This window comes from Cryptomeria japonica, chromosome 1 (assembly GCF_030272615.1).
Source record: "Cryptomeria japonica chromosome 1, Sugi_1.0, whole genome shotgun sequence".
Lineage (NCBI taxonomy): Eukaryota > Viridiplantae > Streptophyta > Pinopsida > Cupressales > Cupressaceae > Cryptomeria > Cryptomeria japonica.
In genome coordinates, this window is record NC_081405.1 from 518,816,235 (window position 1) to 518,838,109 (window position 21,875).

General features: G+C 37.5%; 1 pseudogene across 1 annotated transcript in view; it reads left to right on the forward strand.

Annotated features, from left to right (window-relative positions):
* Positions 1–795: 795 nt before the first annotated feature.
* LOC131070284 (nucleotide pyrophosphatase/phosphodiesterase-like) overlaps positions 796–21,875 on the forward strand; it is a 142,825-nt pseudogene continuing 121,745 nt past the window's right edge. Inside the window, exons 1-3 of the transcript XR_009112303.1 lie at positions 796–1,106; positions 1,404–1,476; positions 1,693–1,815. The product of XR_009112303.1 is annotated as a nucleotide pyrophosphatase/phosphodiesterase-like (transcript). The remainder of the gene's footprint in view (positions 1,107–1,403; positions 1,477–1,692; positions 1,816–21,875) is intronic.

The following is a 21,875-nucleotide window of genomic DNA, read 5'->3' on the forward strand; positions in this document are numbered from 1 at the left end:
TAAAGTATGGGAATTCGTGTTGGTCTAAGACTATTATATGAGTCAGCACCTAGTTGGCATCTATGAATGTTTGTCTTTTTTGTCCTTAAGGAATTGTATAGGTTTTTGTGATAGGATCAATAAATAGCTGAACATCATCGGGGTTGAGATGGTTCCATTCGTTGATAATGAACTTCTCTACCTCTCTATAGATGTACCATGTGATCTTGCAACCCCCAAGGATCTGCGATAGCTTTAAGGAGAAGGTGATGCCTCCTTGCATGTTCATCCTGCTTGTTGGTCAGTTGCTGATCCTTTTGAAGGGTTTCTTAGTGCACTGTGCCCCCTTGTTTACATTATTCTTCTTGTTGACCTCCTTGTGGTTCAGACTCTAGTCACTTCAGCACATCTTGCTCTCTTCAGTGCTCTGCAAAGTTGCAAACAGCTTTCCTTTTCACTTCTCTGCCTTACTAATCATGTTGCCTCACACTTGTGCCCTATGGAATTTATCTATTGCTCAAAATTTCTTTCAAATGCTCCGTGGTTAACAGTGAATGCTGAACTGCTATTTATCAACTAAATACTGCAGTTTGCGTCATAAATGTGCTTCAGTTCACCTTAATGCACCTTAATTATATCCCACTCTTCTTCCACAATCACTTATGGAATCTAAATGTTTATCTCTCTGATATCACCAAATAAATTTTATTTCATAAGCTGCACAGATTTTTGATATTATCCCACATTATCCTCACTCTGTTTGCGTTGAAGGCCCCCTTTCACATATATTCGTGGGGCATAATATTTTAAAAACTCATGTCACCTGTTTGGTTCCTTTTCCTCGTTTGCAGCTCTGTATCATTTATATTTGTAAGTGCTTACTGCTTGTGATTTTAGATGGAGAGTCCTACCTCATAGATGATTATTGTAAAGATTATATTTTATGAGAAGAGATAGATTTTTCATAGGCTAGTACAATTATACTTTTCAAATTAATGCTCTTATTTACTTTACAATTGCATTGTGAATCTGCAGGGTGAAACATCTGGGTGGGTGACAGTGAAATTCCACCACATTTCTCCATCAGATGATGATTGGGTTGGAGTTTTCTCTCCAGCAAAATTCAAGTACTAATCTTTCGTTGTAGTTTTCAGATAGAAAACATTCAAAGCATAATCAATATATATTTAGTTCTCATCTGACTATCAATTCTTACTTTTCCATGACCACCTTTTATGTTTTTGATTTTTTACATTTCTCCTATATTTTTAATCTTGAAAGAACAATATATGATAGTAACTAAATGAAATTAAAGGGTTGTGTTTCTTTTAAAGAAATCGTTCAGGTTCATGCAAATTTAGTCTGATCTCATATCATAAACAGAACTTTTTCAACTAACAAGCATATCTGTTTAAATATTTCAGTGGTTCTGTCTGCTTAAATGATACTGCTCCTGAGAAAGATAAAGCCCCATTTCTATGTACTGCACCTATAAAGGTAATAAGCATGTTTATAGATTATTCATATTTCATATGAATTGAATTATGTATATTAGAGGGAAAACAGTTAATTTCAAAGAAAGTACTGCTGCATAAGATTCATCTTTCATGTGGAATATGAGGGAAACTATGTATATTAGAGGGCAAACTGTTGATTCAAAAGAAATCATTTCTGCATAATGTGCATCTAATAAAATTAATATGTGCTTCGCAGTTCCAGTATGCAAATTTTTCATCACACAACTATGCTCGCACGGGAAATGGATCTTTGAAGCTTCTGTTGATCAATCAACGAGCCGACTTTGCCTTTGCATTATTCGCAGGGGGGGTTTCTAATGTACACACTTCTGTATAAAATTACTAATTTGGAATTTCTAGAAATGTTTGCTTTATTATTATTATTATTTTTTCCTTGTAAAGTTTTACATCTTGTGCAACATGGTTCCCTAGTTAACAACTTTTTTTCAATTTGGTAATTTGTTTTCTGTAATATATTTCTATGGCTTCCTTTGCTCAAAATGGTATTTTAGACTCAAGGAGAGGTAGTAATTAGTATGGACTTTGCATTAAGAAAATGAAAATTGTTTGTGGGCCCAAGTTGCAGCCCATTAGAAATAGCAGCTTCTTTATGCAAGTTTAATATTGTTTGTGCAAGGGGGACAAAATACTGAGAAATCTAATTCCGATTTCCTATCTTTGGTGAATAACTCCTCCTTTGGTCTGTTTACAGCCCTATGGAGTTTTAGAATATATCTGGCCTGCACCCCTACTTGATAAAATCTTTGACTTAGAATATATTGGGACACGTTGTGAACAGGAGTGTTATAAGAGACCGCCAGGTACGTGTTGGTGGCGATACGCCTCTGAGGTCAAGGTGAGATCCCATGAGGGACTGAGAGGGACGAAGAGGAAAGTAGACTATGAGTATGATGAGTATGGTGAAATAAACAAAAAGCAAAACCACAATAAAGGAGAAATGAAAAATGGAAAAATTAAAGGGAAAAAAGATGAATAAAATATGGTGAAAGAGAGCCTTGGAAAAAAATTAAATTGGCCAATGTGATGGTGACGAGGACAATAAAGAGAAGCATGGATGAAAAAGATAAAAAACTGTTGGTGTAAATAATTATTCATCATGGATATTATTACACCTTACTTAAGTTTACTTAGGAAATGCATTTCATAGTAATTTGGGTATGAGACACTTGGGTGTTTGTGCCACAATGGGATAGTGTGTGTAGGAGAATTTCCACCTTTTATGGTGTTGATCTTATCTTGTTGTTACACTCCACCTCATGTGGAATATTATATTATTTCTCCTACCTACCCACACCTATTTCCTACCTACCCTTGTTTCTTATTGAGCCACATGTCATGTTTGTGTGCTCACATATCCCTAGCCTTGCCTATATAAGAAGACTCATCTACATTGTTTGTACGGGCAATCAATTTATATCTTGTAATGATCCAGTTGATCATATTTTGCGTCTTGATAGAATATAGTTTATTCCTATCATATATTTTGTCTCTCTTATTTGTGCTTTCCATTGCCTCTTGATCTTGGCAAAATCTCACATGGTATCAGAGCTGGTCCATGTCTCACATGGTATCAGAGCTAGTCGATGTCTCACATGGTATCAGAGCCATTAGAGTGTCATTGGTTTGCCAATTGAGAGAAATTTGGGGTTTTGCATTTTGGAGCTTTCTATTGCAGGTTATTATTGGAGCTTGATGGGTCAAATCTGAGGTCACCATTGGATTGAGGAGGTTCAAGAAAGTCAGTTTTGCCTTTTGTTTCATCCAAATCAGACTTCGGAGGCCAAATCTAGAGACATTTGAAGTTTGAAGCTGCGGCGGAAATTTTCGAGAAATTATAATTTTCCAGGCAATTTTCAAGTAGCGATATCTCACTCATCCGAACTCCTTTTTTCGAGCAATTTTTTTTGTTTTGGGGTAGAATTTCGTGATTTGTACAGTGGTGTAGGAATGTTCTATTTTTCGGATATAGGTTTTTCGGAAATCATGAAATCCCAATTTTTACAACTTTGAAGGCTTCATTTGGGCTCACATGTGTAAAGTATATTCAATTTCTATTGAAGAACAAGTTAAATACTAGCAATGCTATGTGATTGCAATTTATAATTTTGTGTCTAACAATTCTGATTTATTTATGTGCAGACTGTGGGAGAGAGATCATTTTAATATATTTTCTATGTCTTCTCCAAATGAATTCAATTGGTATATATATCATTTAGGCAACCGGTCAATAGGTGTATTGACCGGTCATGCCTTTTGGCATGACCGATCAATGCACCCATTGATTGGTGCCTTTTCAATATACTTTTGTTTTATCTCTTAACACAATGCTATTTACATAATGGATTGGTTCACATATAACCCCAATAAACATATTGCATATCATAATTTGGATCGGTGCCTTAATGCACCCGATAACCAAAGTGCACATTGTATATTTGAATCGGTGCATATTTCATTAATTAACTAAAGTGTTTTACCAAGCAATGAAGAGGTGCTTGTTTACACCCGATAGCAAATACTGAATCGGTGCTTTATTAACAACAGCATTTAGTTGAGGTTCGATGCACATAATATGTTACCGGGTTTTAACAACCCGATAACATATCAATATATATTATAGCAATCGAATGAATACCATTATTTATAGCAATTTATCATGTTTCAAATCAATAAGAAAAATATAAATGATAACAGACATATATGAGTATGGTTTACTTATCTTGCAGGAGCTACAATGCATTAACACTCCCTCTGTAATGTCCCCTTCTCAGGCATGATGTTTCAGTTGACCGATGGCCTATTTCGGAGACCCACAGGCTACTCAATGGGTGAAATTAGAGTTTCCAGTTTTGAAGGTTGTTGTTGCTCGTGAATTAGAGTTTGGATCACGGATTCTTTCTGGGTTTTCAGAGGGCTTTGTAGTGGTATGTCCGGCTTTGCGTTCTGAGCACTTTTTGGAATTTACTATTTTTAGTAAATTCTATTTCTCGCAGTGGTCCTGATTATTTCGGCACAGTTGGTTCTCTTCTTCAGTTGGTTCAGTTGGCTTCGTCACTTTTGGCCTTGGGATGTTTTTGGAGAGATAAGTTCATTTCATTTAAATAATGTTGTGTTTTAATGTTATATTTTAAAGCTGACCCCTTGGCCTAGCTTCATCACTTCAAGTTGTTTTAAAAGGTGGTCTTCAAGGGTGGATGCATCATGGAAGGGATTTAATATTTCCTAAGGTCTAAAATCTTGCTTATGAAAAGGGGTGCCAACTTTATGAAGAGAAGTGAATTAAAATAAAGGTTAATTAAAGCTTTTAAAAGTGGCGCCATCTCTTGGAGGAAAATTCAAATGTGAAATTAGGGCGCACTTTTTAGAAGCCTCTTGAGATTCCTTGTTAAGCTTATAAATGGAGGCCTCTTCCCTTCATTTGGGCATCTTATGTCTATTGTAACGTTACTCTGCCGGAATGGTATTGGGGTTGCTTCAAGGAATGAATGCCTCCTAGCCTTGGCATTGCTTCTTGCTTGAAAGATAGCAACTAGTGGTGATTTAGTGTAGTTGTGAGAGTTTGTAGCGAGGATTGCATTGTAGCTTGAGTTGTGTTGGAAGTTCAGTTATTTGCATTTCATTTCATTTTTCGGGAGTCGCGGTTAGCAGGGCAGATTTGTAGTTTCACTCATATATTTCAAAACAAAAACATATTCATTCTGGGTATTGCATATTTCCTCTTGTTTTGGCTGGGCGCTCCTTTGTGCAAATTTGCAGATTCTAATATGAAGTGTTTTATTTTATAGAGAAGAATCGCCATTCTTGCCTGGCGTCACTGCTATGAATTGTCTTGGGGTTCGTGTTAAATGATCTGTTGGGTTAATGTCTGATTTCTTGGCATTGGTTTGGTCGCCTCCTTCATAGGAAGCCATTGCTTTTGGTTTTGGGTCATTCGGACTAGTATTGAGAGAGTAATGAGCATTGTAGTGATTCCATGGTGTTGTTGATTAAGCATTTCAAGTGCAGGTCTGTCATAAATCAGAATATTAAGATTGATCCTTGAGAAGAATTTCTTGGACTTATCATTTTTGTTAAGCCCAAGAGAGTCTTCTATATTGTTGCAGCATTGTATAGTCTTAATCTTATGATATTGGCAAGCATTCACTATCAAATTGTAAGTTGAACAGTAGTACTGGCAGCATTTCTTCTCATTTTCATTTCACGCTTGTTATTTACATTTAATTCCATTTCTAAGTTCTTAGCATCTCCGCCATATGGTAGCTCCATTCCCACCTTGGGTTTGAAAGCACATGCTTGGTGTCGAGTTTTCCTTTCAGCAGTTGTAATTGTAAAGATCCTCTAACCATATGTTAGTCCATCTTGGGCACATTCTTGGTTAGAGTTGCTTTCAGCATGCACTAAGATCCTCTGACCATATGTTAGTCCATTTTGGGCACATTCTTGGTTAGAGTCACTTTCAAAATGCTTTAAGACCCTCTGACCATATGCTCACGCCTTGCCCAACCCGGGATCCTGGTGTACATTCTTGGTTAGAGTTGTATTCTGCATCGTTTTGGTTTAAGTGCTAACCCTAATGGATGTGTGTTGCATTACTTTTTGTAATTGAAAAATTGAAAAAATTGGTCTGGGATATTTCACCCTCTTAGCTCTGGAAGATAGGTAACTTGCATCACATTTCTCTTTCATAACCAAGATAATGTCAGTCATCAAAATCTTTATCATGTGAAATATCATCAAAACATATGATATGAAAAATAAAAGAACATCACTTGAGCATGTTATATAAAGTATCACCTAAGCATGTGATACAAATATTTATCAAGATATCACCTAAACATGTGATATCTGTATTGCCTAAACATGCAATACTTTTAAGGATAATCCATATGAGAAGTGTTAAGTTCTCATCATATCCAAGTTGTAATAAGTGCAATAACATTTTATAAATTTTTCTCACAACACAGTCATGACACATCCATGACTTACCAGAGATCCAACATGATCACAGGTTGAGATATCACCTAAGCACGTGATATCAGTATTGCCTAAGCACGCAATACAAGGATAACCATATGAGAAGTGTTTAAATTCTCATCATATCTAGGTTGTGATAAGTGCAATAACATTTTATAAATGTTTTATCACAACGCAGTCATGGCACATCCATGACTTACCAGAGATCCAACATGATCGCTGGTTTGACTACCATAAGATCGTCACCTTATGATGTCTACATGCAAGTGTTCAGTATCTGAGAGATTGTCACCTCTTAGATATGAACATAGGTGGCAAAAAAAATCAAAGATTGTCCAAACATGACAAAGAAGTTTACACATAAAACATCTTAAATATATGTAAGTATAGATTACAAAGCAGATTACCTTTCTATCATACCTAAGCCCTTTCTGAACTGATCAACCTTCACTCTGGAAAGAGGTTTGGTCAGAATATCTGCAGTCTGATCTCCTGTACATACATATTCTAATTTAATCACATTCCTGTCAACCATATCTCGCACATAATGGTATGGAATCTCAATATGTTTGGACCTGTCATGAAATACTGGATTTACAGAGAGTTTTATGCAGCTTTGATTATCACACTGAATAACTGTAGGTTTCATAGGTTCTCCAAACAATCCCACAAGCAACTTCCTAAGCCATACTACCTCTCGGGCAGCCATGGAAGCTGCAATATATTCAGCCTCAGTGGAACTCTGAGCTACTGAAGATTGTTTTTTGCTGATCCAGGATATCATGGCTGAACCTAAACTGAAGCAGCACCCTGAAGTGCTCTTTCTGTCAGTCACACTGCCAGCCCAATCTGAATCTGTAAATCCATGTAGGTCTATGTCAATTTTCTCATATTTAAGACCAAGCTTTAGAGTACCTTGTAAGTATCTCATTATATGTTTTACTGCAACCAGGTGTATCTACTTAGGTTCACACATGAACTGACTTAGAGCATTAACAGCATAATAGATATCTGGCCTTGTATTTACTAGATATATCAGGGACCCAATCATCTTCCTGTATTGAGTAGGGTCAGTGGGTTTTGACTCTGCTGCCGCTTCTTTAAGTTTATGGAAGTTGGTTTCCATAGGAGAGGTCATGGGCCTGCAGTTTAGCATTCTGAATCTCGTCAATATGTCCAAGGTGTATTTCCTTTGGTTCAGTACAATATTATCAGGATTCTGCCATACTTCCAATCCTAGGAAGTAATGAAGAAGCCCCAAGTTCTTCATATCAAATTCTATAGATAGATCTTTCTTGCATTGATCTATTAGGTGATCATTTTCTGTGATTAATAAGTCATCAACATATAAAATCAATATTAGCATATCACCTTTATTTCTTTTGAGGTAGAGATTAGGATCTGCATCATTCTTAGAGAAACCTAGCTTTGAGAGATAGGTGTCAATTCTTTCATACCAGGCCTTGGGAGCCTATTTGAGCCCATAGAGAGCTTTCTTGAGTCTACACACATGAGACTCTACATCATGAATTTCAAACCCTTCAGGTTGCTCTAAGTAGACTTCTTCTGAGATCTCGCCATTTAGAAATGTTGTCTTTACATCCATCTGATGTACCTTCCACCCTTTTGCTGCTGCAATGGCTAGTACAACTTTTACTGATGTATACTTGACAATAGGTGCAAATGTCTCTTCATAATCTATTCCTTCCTTCTGTGAGAACCCTCTAGCTACAAATCTGGCCTTGTGCTTTTCAATACTGCCATCTGCAGCATGCTTGATTTTAAACAACCATTTAGAAGACACAACAGATTTCTTGGTTGGCCTAGGGACAATCTCCCAAACATCATTCTTCATAATGAACTGATACTCTTCAGACATGGCATCTTTCCATACTTGATGTTTGAGTGCATCTGATACATTGTTTGGTTTAGCTTTAGAGAGATCATTCATAAGGGCAACATAGTTGGTGAACTTATTAGGCCTCTTGCTTTCCCTGAAGGTTCTTGAAGGAGCAGCGAACTTCTGAGCTTCTGCTACAGTTTTGGTGGCCCATAGTGGTCTTTTCTTGAGTTTTTCTATAGGTGGGTTTTGTGTTTCACCTATAGTTTCCTCAAGATACTCCCTCTGAAGCTCAGGAGTAGGATCTTCTACTAGGTTAGGAGTAGGATTATAGATTTCAAGTTCTATTATATTTTAGGCCCTTTTGAAGGCTAAATCTTCTTTGAAGATTACATCCCTACTGAGTTCAATATTTCTCTGCCCTTGTACATAGATTTTGTAAGCTTTAGAAGTTTCACTGTACCCTACAAGTATTCCCCTTTTTCTAGAGGGCTCTAGTTTTAGTCTTTTCTCTTTAGGTACATGTATATAGACAGGACACCCAAATATCCTAAGGTGGCTGATATCTGGCTTTGTTTTGGTAAAGACTTCCTCAGGAGTTTTATCTTTAAGGTGTGAATGAGGACATCTGTTTTGTATATACACAACAGTGCTAGTTGCTTCTGCCCAAAGATTCAAGTTTAGATTTTGATCTAGTATCATAGCTTTGGCAGCTTCTACTATGGTCCTATTTTTTCTTTCAGCTACTCCATTTTGTTGAGGGTTATAAGGTATTGTAAACTCCCTCTTAATCCCATAATTTTTACAAAAATCTTTAAATATTTCTGATGTGTATTCCCCCCCATTGTCAATTCTTAGGGTTTGAATTTTGTTTTCTGAGAGGTTTTCTGTTAAAGTTTTAAACTCTTTAAATCTACTTAGGATCTCTTCTAATTCTTTACATTTCAGAAAGTAGATCCAAGTCTTCCTAGAGTAGTCATCAACAAAAATTACATAGTACAAGAATCCCCCTAGAGAGGGTACAGACATAGGTCCACATACATCAGAATGAACTAATTCCAAAACTTTGCTAGTTTTCCTAGTACTATTCTGAAATGCACTTTTGGTATTCTTACCTAGGGCACATCCTTTGCATGCCTCTGAATGATATTGCTTCAACTTAGGTAGACCTGTGACAAGGTTTCCCATAGTTGACAAAGCTCTATAATTCAGATGGCCTAATCTCCTGTGCCACACTTCATTTGCATTAGTGGCTTCATGGATCAAGGCTAGATTGGGCTCTATGCATAGCTCATACAAATAGCCTTGTCTTTGACCAATGACCTTAGCGTTCTTGATGGAGGATTTCTTTGGCCAAGCCAACACCTTGTTTTCCATGAAGGTCACTCTGTATCCTTGATCTTCTAGTGCTGATATGGAGATTAGATTTCTTCTGATGCCAGGAACATATAGTACCCCTTCAAGTCGTAATGACATGCCTGTCTTTAGTTTGATGGTGCAGGTTCCAATTCCTCTGACTGGATGTGATGAATCATCTCCGATGGTCACTTCCTCATCATCCTCCTCTATCATGGAGTCTAGTACTTATCTAAAACCGGTGATGTGTCCGGATGAACCACTGTCGATCACCCATGAGTTAGATTTGTTTGAAGCATGGCTTGTAAGTGCTGAGTAGAGGACATAGTTCTCGGAGTCATTTTCTCTTTTGGATTTCCTCACTATGGCAAATGTGGCTTGCTTTCCTTTCTTTGGACACCTTGCAACATAGTGTCCGAATTTGTCACACCTATAACATTGAACATGTGATAGGTCTTGCTTTGAAGTGTTCTTGCCTTGGTAAGCTTTTCTCTTCCTAAATTGCTTCTTCTTGTACTTCTTATTAGTGTTTGTATTTAGGACTTGCAAGTCTTTGTCTATATTCTTCTGTTTTATTCCTACCTTGTTCAATCTTGATTCTTCTTGTAGACAGTCATCTCTTAATCTTTCAAACTTGGGCTATTTAGACCTAGCATTGATGCCTTGGACGAATGTGTTCCATCCACTAGGCAACCCATCTAGAGCAATGAGTGTTAACTCTTTGCTTTGGATCTCGTATCCAAGAGAAGCTAAGTCATCTCTTAGGCTTGATATCCGCATAAAGTAGGAGTTAATTGTCTCCCCTTTGTTCATACTGATATGATTGATCTCTCGTTTCAATGCCAGAGTACGACTTGCATTTGATATCTCAAATGTCCTTTCGAGTGCCTTGAACATTTTATAAGCTGTCTCATACTTTTTAATGATGGGCATTATGTTATTTCTTACCCCATCCACTATTATTTTAATAGCCTTTTCATTTCCCTCAATCCATGTTGATTTGTCAGGTTCATCTTCTGGCTGTGCATTTTTAGTTTGAACATATGAATCAACTTTGTTTTCTCTCAAAATCATTTTGATTCTAAACTTCCAAGCTGAAAAATCTTCGCTACCTCCGAGTCTATCTTCGAATCTGATAGCATTGGCCATTTTAGAAATTTGATGTAGCTTATAACTTTGTCCTTGAATTTATCAAAATCTAATAGCCTTAGGTTCGATTACCGTGGCTCTGATACCATGTAAAGTATATTCAATTTCTATTGAAGAACAAGTTAAATACTAGCAATGCTATGTGATTGCAATTTATAATTTTGTGTCTAACAATTCTGATTTATTTATGTGCAGACTGTGGGAGAGAGATCATTTTAATATATTTTCTATGTCTTCTCCAAATGAATTCAATTGGTATATATATCATTTAGGCAACCGGTCAATAGGTGTATTGACCGGTCATGCCTTTTGGCATGACCGATCAATGCACCCATTGATCGGTGCCTTTTCAATATACTTTTGTTTTATCTCTTAACACAATGCTATTTACATAATGGATTGGTTCACATATAACCCCAATAAACATATTGCATATCATAATTTGGATCGGTGCCTTAATGCACCCGATAACCAAAGTGCACATTGTATATTTGAATCGGTGCATATTTCATTAATTAACTAAAGTGTTTTACCAAGCAATGAAGCGGTGCTTGTTTACACCCGATAGCAAATACTGAATCGGTGCTTTATTAACAACAACATTTAGTTGAGGTTCGATGCACATAATATGTTACCAGGTTTTAACAACCTGATAACATATCAACATATATTATAGCAATCGAATGAATACCATTATTTTATAGCAATTTATCATGTTTCAAATCAGTAAGCAAAATATAAATTATAACAGACATATACGAGTATGGTTTACTTATCTTGCAAGAGCTACAATGCATTAACAACATGGACTCCTTTTCAGGTGCCGTTTTTTTTGAGAGTGCATAATTTTTCATCTACTTTCATAATATACCATTTGTTTGCAGTGATTTTGAGTAGAAATTGTACTTTCAATATTTGGCCATTCTTGGCCTATTTGGTACTTGTATTTTTCTTGGATCACAGTTTAAATCACTAGCAGTATTTGTTGAAGTCTCTTATATCTCATTTTGAGAAGTTGTAATCATTGAAATTAGAAGTCCACTTTTTCATTATTTGCAAGTGCCAACATGATCTTTTTATGGGGGGTCAGTTGTTCATTTATATCTCTTGGTGAAATTCCATTCGGGGGCATCTTCATCTACAGTATTCTACATGGCTTCTTTGTTGGTGGCATCATCTTCATGTTTCTACATTTGAATATTTTATCATGATGTATGCTCTTGCTTGAGCAATGTTGTACTCGCACTATCATAAAGTGCCACACTTCTTTGTATCTTGTCATTGTTGACTATTTGATGTAATCCTCTTGTACACATAGATTAGGAATATCTTGTGAGACTTGGTGCATGGCTCCAGTTGACACTTAGATTGTACACATTTGTGCATGGCTCCCGTGAGACTTGGATTGTACCAGTATTTCTGCTATTTCTGAGTATCCAAATGATGCTCACAACAAGTTGTCTCCATGCCTGATCTTCATTTTGTTGCAGCGAGTGATTCATCATCATCGACTTGGTACCTGGTTTTGTCACACTTTGACATTATTGGTGCAACATTGGCTCTTTCTTCCTTATGGGGAGGAATTTTGGTCTTCATCATTGGACCATCTTTGCAGGAGATTTGACATTGAGGGGGGGCTTCATGGTCTCTTCTTCTCTCTTATGGGGGGGACATAGTTTTGTTCTTCTCATTCATCATTGAGAGCATTGTGTGCTTTCATCATCTCTCTTTTGGGGGAGGGTTTTTCCCCATTGGGTTTTTCTCTCTTTCCTCGCTTTATGTGAGATTGCATTTGCATTTGTACATGGGTACCTAACATGGCCTCGTAGCCGGGACCCCTCTTGCATTGCTTAGTTGCATTGTAGACTTAAGTGCATTCCCCTAAGTTGCACTTAAGGGGGGGTGTTGGTGTAAATAATTATTGATCATAGATATTATTACACTTTACTTAAGTTTACTTAGGAAATGCATTTCATAGTAGTTTGGGTATGAGACACTTGGGTGTTTGTGCCACATTGGGATAGTGTGTGTAGGAGAATTTCCACCTTTTATGGTGTTGATCTTATCTTGTTGTTACATTCCACCTCATGTGGAATATTATATTATTTCTCTTACCTACCCACACCTATTTCCTACCTAGCCTTGTTTCTTATTGAGCCACATGTCATGTTTGTGTGCTCACATATCCTTAGCCTTGCCTATATAAGTAGGCTCATCTACATTGTTTGTACGGGCAATCAATTTATATCTTGTAATGATCTAGTTGATCATATTTTGCATCTTGATAGAATACAGTTTATTCCTATCATATATTTTGTCTCTCTTATTTGTGCTTTCCATTGCCTCTTGATCTTGGCAAAATCACATGGTATCAGAGCTGGTCCATGTCTCACAAAAACTAAAGGTGAAAAATTATGGTGGAGCAATAAAAGTAAAGAAAACAAAATTAAAAAATACAAGGATGGGAAAAATATGGAAAAAACAATTTTATATATATATATATTAGAGTATTAAAGTTGGGAAATATTAGGTTGGCACAAAGTGTTATAAAGGCAGAAAGTACAAAAAAATCATTGCAGTACCAAGAAAAATAAAAAGTTGGAACAATATTGACAAACCTAAAGATAGAAAGGGTTGGCATAATAAAGGTCCTTATTAGCATAGAACAACTTCATTTTATAGACTTCCTTTTGGCAAAGGGTGTGTACGGCGAAGTAATCTCCAAATTCATTTTGGTACGGTACGATTTCCACGCATATTACATACTCTCCATTCCATACATCACACTCTTGAATCCGTACAACATGTGCATCTCCCCTATGCCGTATGACCCCATCTTGGCATTCCTCACCTACGGAACTATCCTATACGACCAACACCAATCCTACAACATCGAATATCTGGCTGAGAAAACACTATTCAATCATTCTCTTATCGAATTGTAATAGATGCCACCAACCAATATCACCTTTGGGTTGTCTTCATTGCGTAGATTCACTTTGTTCATGTTTGGCTCTTCATACTTTATGATTTTGTCCCTTTCAAAATGATGGGTTGGCATGTCATCCACTCGTGCCACTCCCTTCTTGTACTCTTCATACTTTGAGGGAAAGGTAGCACTCTTCGTACCCTTGTCAACTTTATCAATCTCCTAGATTTGCAACATTTTGTACTCGAGGTGGAAGACTTCATAGTTCTCTATCTACCAATGGATCAATCCATTTAGGGAACTTGTTTCATCCTTCGAGCAGTCTTCCAATTCAAGTACTCCTTCGTCAATAGCTTCCATTACTCTTCAAACTTTGTCCATCTCAAACTCTCCATCTTCAGCCTCTGAGTTGGAGGATGCCAGCTCTTTGCTCTCCAGCTAATTCCTCAGGTTGATGACATACTTCCTTCACTCTCGATTGAAAGTATGTTTCTCTTCTAGTTATGGTTCACTTTGGCAGTGATCAACCAACCCCTCTCGAGGAGAGCATCGTACGCCTTCTTTTCAAGTGGGATAACTACAAAATCAAGGAAGAAATATTGTGTGCCTATTTTTATTTTTTGTGCCATCAATATCCCCAATGGCTTGATGCCATGCTAGTTGGCACCCACCAAATGGAAGGTTGGCAGCTAGAGTGTTGGCTTCCCTAGACATTTCCATGTTTCCTTTGGCAACACATTGATGCCCATGTCTTCGTCGACGATGGTGTTTGTTAGCTTCCTTCCCATTATCTCCATCTTGACGACGATTGGCTTCCTCCCAATGCTTACTACCCGTAACATGGGATCGGTGGCCAGGTCGCTGGAAGGTTTCGCCATTTGTTCCTTCACTGGTTTGCATTGTTTCTGGCTGACTGTGTCATCACAAACTATATTGGTGATGCCAATTTTTAAATGTGGCATGGTTTGTAGAATGTTAGTTACCTATATAGGTATTATGGTTTGCAGCACCTGTCTTACTATGTTCTTCTCAGACTTTGACCGTAGTGGAGTATTGGCGGCTTCATTTGAGGCCCTTCTTTTATTTGCCATTGCCTGTTCCACCTCGGCTTTGGCTACCCGAAATATTTCCTTCTCCATATGGGGATCTGGATATACTACGTTCTTTGTTATCACTAGCACTTCCTTGTCCGACTCTTCCACGACCATCATATTTACCCCTTTCCGATTCGGGTAGTTGGCATCTTCATACTTTCTGGGTCCACACCACTTGCACAACATGTCTGCATTGTTTTGACTGGTTTGGCATTCTCAGGCGCAGTGACCCCATTCATTGCATTTGACACTGGATCATGGGTTTCCTATTCACATCATATTTTATCCTACTCCTTTTGCCACTATTATTGTTATTATAATTGTAGTGGTTGTTCCCTCGCCTGTAGTTACGATATGCTATCTTAGGCAATGGAATTAGCAAGTGGTTTTGGTGGTGTGGTCAGAGGGTTTTCTTGTTCCGCTTGGGCAAAGAGAACTTGTGTGCTTCTTGTTTTTAAGTTGTACAGGAATTCTTTGATGGAATGTCCCAGTACTTGATAAATGTCGCAAAATAGTTTCTTCGAACAAGTCATTTTTGTGTGACCTTCTACCTTGTTGTCCTCATTTTTTTTGTTCTAAAAAATGAAGAACCATTACATAAATTTTTGTGAAAAATGAAAATTTTACTCTATGGCACGCTTCCCAAGACAAAATCTAGACTAATCCTTGGACTGGCTTAATCCTCAGTCCATCCTCGAACTACGTTTTGAATTTCGTTGCATTCTGGATTCGTTTGCTATGTTTTTTTTTCAATTTCGGGTTTTTTCTCCCTGACTGCAGGTGGGAAATTTCTCTTGAATTGCAAGTTTTAATAATTTCCATTGTTTTGGTCTTTGTAGGGAAATTTTTGGCTAATTACAAGTGCACTTTATTGAAAAATAAAAACTTTAATTTACTTTTTATTTCCCCCTTGATGCTTTTTGGCCTTTTTTCAGTTAAAATAGGGATTTTTTGGTTATGTTACAAGTAAACTTGTAATTCTTTTCTAAAACCCCTACTTTAATGGTTTTTGCTTGTAATAGGGATTTTGAACCCCTATTACATGTGTGCAAGTGAATTAAAACTTGTTGTAGGGATTTTATTTTCTCTTTACAAATAATTTTAAACTTGCACATCTCTCTCCAAAACCCGATTTTCTCTTTAAATTGCATTTTTGAAGGATTTTAAACATGTAATTGCATTTTAAAAACCTGATTTTGCCTACGAATGAGATAAAGTGCATTTTAAACCTGTTATTTCCTCCAAAAAACCCGATTTTCAACAATACATGCAAATTCGAACTTGTTATTCCTTCCAAAAAACCCGATCAGCAAGGAAGAACGTTTTTTGAGAATTTTAAGCAAGTTTTTGTGGAGAAATTTTTAGAGGTAGAAGGCATTCTGAATTCCTTCCTATTCTTGTGCATTTACAAACATCCTTCATGCCATTTGCAGGTTATGATTGCTGGTTTCTTGGTTTGGAACAGCAAACATGTGTTTGGTGAAAACCACGATTTTCTCCTTCAAGATGCCACGAATCAGCAATTTCCTAAGTCGTTTTGGCTTGGTATGCTAAGGCGTTGAGGTTAGAAGGATATTTGACCCCTTCTTGGGCCATTTCTCTTGCATTTCACACCAGGTTTTTATGCAAATAGCGTTTTTGTAAAATGTGGCTAGGGTTTGGCATTGTGGATTATCTTTATTTAAGGGATTGTCTTCTTCATTCAAAGATTGTTTCATCTTTTTGAAGAGGCATTTCAAATTAAAGCAAGGTATGTTTTCTTTTCCTTTCTTGTTTCTTATTCTTGTTTTCTTATTTTCCGTTCTAGTTGTAATTTTGTAAATGTGTTGTTCTTGCCCCTAAAATTGGTTTTGTGAGAGAGATTTTCCCCCTCCATAAGCAATTTTTGGATTGCATTGTTCTTCCCCATTTCCCCTCTTTACTTGTATTCGGGATTTTAAATCCCGATTACAAGTTGGCTAGAAATCTTTGTTCTTCCCTTATGGTTAAATAATTTAACCATTTTTGCTTAAAATTCAAAGTTGAAAAGATGTGAAATACCAATCCTTTCAAAATCGGGTTTTAAGAACCGGATTACATGTTCGAAGTTCTTCCCATTCTCATGAAAATGACATTCCCGGATCTTCCCATTTTTATCTATTCATGTCACCCATATCCGTACTTTCCATTTTCGTCATTTTCCGCAAGTCTAATTCTCATTTTCCATCCATTTCTCCATTTGCAAGTTTACAAGTGTACTTGCATTCGGGTTTTAAAAATTCGATTGCATGTATGCTCTTTCCAACTTGTATACTTGCAAACATTTCCCCAAGATCCGAAATTGGTCAAAGTCAAGATTTCCCCATTTCCATTTATTTCCCCTCTTTCTCTCACAAAAATCGTGAAGTGCAAGAGTCGAAGTTTTTCCCATTTGAAGAAGGAAAAATGTTAGTTGCAGCTGAATATGATGTTGCCTTAACACTTTTAACTCTTCATCACAGTATTCCAGGTTGTCCATCAATGTCAAATTTGCCATCATCACCAATTCCAAAAAAGATGAAGTACAAATATGACAAATACCAAAACGAAGTTGCACCTTTCCAAGTTTCCTCTCCTTTGGATCGTATCAGAGAGACAGAGATAGGGCATGTGGACATGTCAGAATTTGTCAAGAGGGTTGAGGATCCAGAAGATAGCAATATGCAACGGCTGTTGGACAGCCATATCCATCACGCATCTTCTTTCCCAGTGGCTGCCCTAGAATTTGAATTTGTTCTCGCTTGCGCCCATCACTTTGACAAGGAGACAAGAATCATTAAAAATGATGATGGCAAAGCAATAATCCGCCTTGATGCAGACACGATTGAGAAAGTCTTCAGAATACCTCCTGCACCTGTTTACATGGAAATCTCCAAAGAGAGTGCAGCTGAGTATTATGTGAAAAGGGAAAAAGACTGCAAACGTCATATCAACAGGTGGATCCATGAGCAACGAGCCGCCTTCTCAAGGTGGGCTAAGTTGTACCGCTGTGACTTCAAATGGGAAATAGGAGACATCATAACCTTCTTCAGCAGGATAATGGGCCTTGAACATTCTAATGTTTTTGAGCCCTGGATGTACTAGTTCATCATGCTCATAAGGCAGTCCCCTCATATATCATGGGGAGAAGTCATCAACGATGGCTTGTGTGAACAAATTTCAACAGTCTCATCCACCATGACTTTCTATATGAATTCATACTTAGTATATTTGGCAGCATCACTCAGACATTTCCCTGGTCTTTCTACCAAGGGTGACTGCTCGCTTATACCGGTATAGGAATACTATGATCAGCTGCCTTTGAGACCCAACAAATTGCATTCAGAAGAGTCCAAGATGCATTCTTCGGTTACTTCATGTGTCAGTTTGACAGAACTTTGAAAAACAAAAGGGTATTAGATGAGGCATGGGAAAGGGTGAGTGAGTATGGATGCTCGTTTCTACACTTCCCGACCTTCACCTATATGAGAATCGGATGCTATAGTGGGAAACCATATATGCTCGCTAGATACCCAATTGATAAGATCATTCTTATGGAGTTGGGAAGACAGATTATGGCTGTCCACGCTCATCAGTCCGTCAGACATAAGGTTGGAATGGTTATCTCTACAACAAACCCATTAAAAATTGGTCAGTATTCTCTTGTCACACCCGTTAATGCCAAGGCCATGGAGACCGAAATGCAGGAAATTAAGCTCAAAAGGTTTAAGTCTAGAGCTGATTTTGATTACTGGGGTATGAAGGAGAAGATCAAAAAATCCTTCGTGCAGGTGCATCATAGTGAGGATATTTGGGTAGATCTCCCTACAGAGGTCGAGGTTTTGAAGATGGATTACTACAGGCTCACTGTTGAGCAAGTTGTTGATTTGAACTTGGTGGACATTCCACAAGGGATGATTGACGATGGGCACGTACTTGATCCTGAATATATTTCACGAAGGGTTGAGGAAGCTCCACTTCCTTTAATCCAATGGTCACACAAGGAGTGCATATCCATTCTTGAGAGATTTCAACCTATCTTGGCTAACACCAACGCTTGGTTGAAAAGTAATGCTGTTAGACTCATAAAAATCAAGATTGGAAAAGAAGATGATTCTACGGGGCCTCTTGGACGTAAGTCTGAGATTTAGGTTGACAACAAGGAAGGCGCATCATCTCCGGGCACAAGGATCAAATTGCGAGTTAGTCGGGCAGTAGTGCTTCCTCCTGAGGAGGCGACAGTTCGTGGGAAGGAAAAGTCACGGTTTCATGTTCAGGTGATCGATCTGGACAATCTAGAAGATGGGCAACAATCTGATGATGCTCCCAAGTCTCCAGCATCGGACTCGCCGCATGAGATCATTCCCCCAATTTCCATTGAGACGCCCCTTTCTCCTCCTGACTTGCTTGTGGATGAATCTCCTCATAATGCCATTCCTATTTCGACATACGAGCCACCTCTTGATCATCAAGAAGAGAGTGTGATGGAAGTTTCTGAGGATACTCCTTCTTGCATCCAGCTGTCAGAGATTGATACCTCCACTTCTAGTTTTGAAGAATTTATGAGGCAATCTTCATGTCCATTGTTTACTGAGCAAACCGTGGTCGCCATCCAAACAAATATTCCTCCCAGGATGACCACGGTTATTCAAACAGAAACTGCTTCTCCTTTGCCTACAGCTTCTACTGAAAGACAGTTGATGGCTTTACCTCCATGGCTTAGTTCTTTTACTCCAAAAAGGAGGAAGCAAGAAATCTCACCTGATGGCTTTGATTATCAACAACTTAAACAGTCTAGATCCAAGGTTGCTAAAAAGGCCAAGACTATCTCCAGAGTAACTGTTGACAGCAACAAGATGAAGGTAGCTGAAATTGTTGAACCCATTGCAGATAAGCCACTTGAAGAAATGTCGGTTTCTAATTACAAAGTTACAAGGATAGAATTGGGTAAGCAAACGCATGAGGTGATTAAACATGATGCTCAGATTTCTGTAGCTTCATTGGTACAGCGGTGTGATGAACTTCTAGCAAAGAAAGACAAGCTAGAAGAGGAAAACTGACAACTTATGGCAGTCGTTCATAAAATTACAAAACCTGCTGCTGAAGGGAGTAAGCCCACAAGTTCTTCCGGTTCCCAAGAATCAATTCGTGGAGTTGAAAGGGCTACTCATAGGGTACAAGCATTGGATTTCTGGGTTGATCGGCTTCATGATCTATGTGCACAAGTGATGAAAGACATTTTTTAGATGATGTCTAAGTTGGAAACCGTTGAAGATAAAATTGGATAAGACTTCCGATACTTTCGAAAAGAATCTAGAAAGTGTTGAAGATAGTCTGACAATCTGGCGTACCATGCCACAACAATAGTTGAGTGTTCTACAGGAACATGCCATTATCTCTTCCAGGGTCATGTACTTAGAATTTGAAGAGCTTCTGGAAAATAAGGCCCTTGTTCTTAAATCCTTCATTCAGGAGATTGGTGATGCAATGAGATTACGGGAGAAGTTTTCTAAGATATTGTCTCTCATTGTAAAAAGGCCTCTTGCAACATAATGAATCAGGATGGAAAGCTGATTCCAGAAGAAGAAGTTCTTGCTCATTCACAGATGAGGATTCATAATGAATGGAGGAGCGAACAATTCTCAGCGGCTTCAATTCAAATGTTTGATGAAACACCAAATCTTTTTGCATGAAATCCAGTCCATTCTGGGGAAAAACAGCTTTGTGCTCCTCTGATGCCATGATACCATTGTGAAGACCATGGTTGTTGCGAAGAACACCTATGAACCAGATCTCGATGAACTACAAGTGATCATCTAGAAGTTTGAAGGATTCATATCTTCACGTGCTACAGCTTAAGTGTTTTTCGACACTTAGTTGTATTTTTCCGCATTTGTAATCTTTAGTTGTAGTTTTTGTTTTGACAAGTTACATGTAAAAGTAACTTTGTAAAATGCAAGTTAACTCATTACTTGCACTTTTGTAATTACATGTAAAACAACAAGAAGTTGTGTTCAATTAGGAGTATAGTTGGAATAAGTCTTAGTTAATTATTGAATAAGTTTTGGTGGTTGAGAGAATCTCTCAAGTTAGTTGGGATCCTCCCTCCTTTTCTATAAATACTTGAAGGGTCTATTGTAATCTTTATCTTTTGGAAAGCAAGCAAAAACTTTGCCAAATTTACAGCAAAGAAGTCTTTGAGCTTTCATGTGTAAATTCAAGAATTGAAAGGAATAGAAGGAAATTGCTCAAGCTTTGAGTCTTTGTGCTACATACTTGAGTTGGTGTTTTATATTATCTTTGTTGCAAGTGTTTCTTAAAGAGCTTAATCACATTTGATTTGTAGTCTTTGTGCTGCAAGTAGTTGAGGTTAATATAAATTAAAATATATATTTTGTTGAGAGAAGCCGTAAGTCTTTGTGCTTTCACTTATTCTTAAGAGAATTTAGGAGCAGATTTTGTGAGAAATAGCTGCGAGTCTTTGAGCTTATACTACTTCCCATTGTTTTAAGTAGAAAAGAATAAGATATTCCAGTCTTTGAGCTGTTATAATTTGTTCTTGATAGAATTAGTATAGAAAAGGGTAGAGAGGACTTCATATAATCGTCTTTGAGCTTGATATCGCTCTCCTGTCCCGAAGGAAGTGACTGAAGTCTTTGAGCTTTCAGGAAACTTCATTTCGTTTCTCATTTCATTTCGAAAGTTGTTACTGTTGTTTTATGTCAAATTGCTATCACTTTTTTGTAAAGAGCAAAGGATAGTCTTTCTTGAAAGAAGAAGAAAGATTGATGTCCCATCCTATTTTATTTTTAAAGTTGTAGTTAGATAAGGGGAGCCTTCCGTTAATTAGGAGAGTTTTACTCACACGCTGTGGTTGAAATCACAATTTTGTATATTTCCCCAAGTGTACAAAAATTTCAACCAACAATTTTTTGGCGACTCTACTGGGGACATGGACGCATTCAGAAACGTCATGCTTTCGTTTGAAGACTGGTGTCTTGCTTATTTTAAAGAAGAAA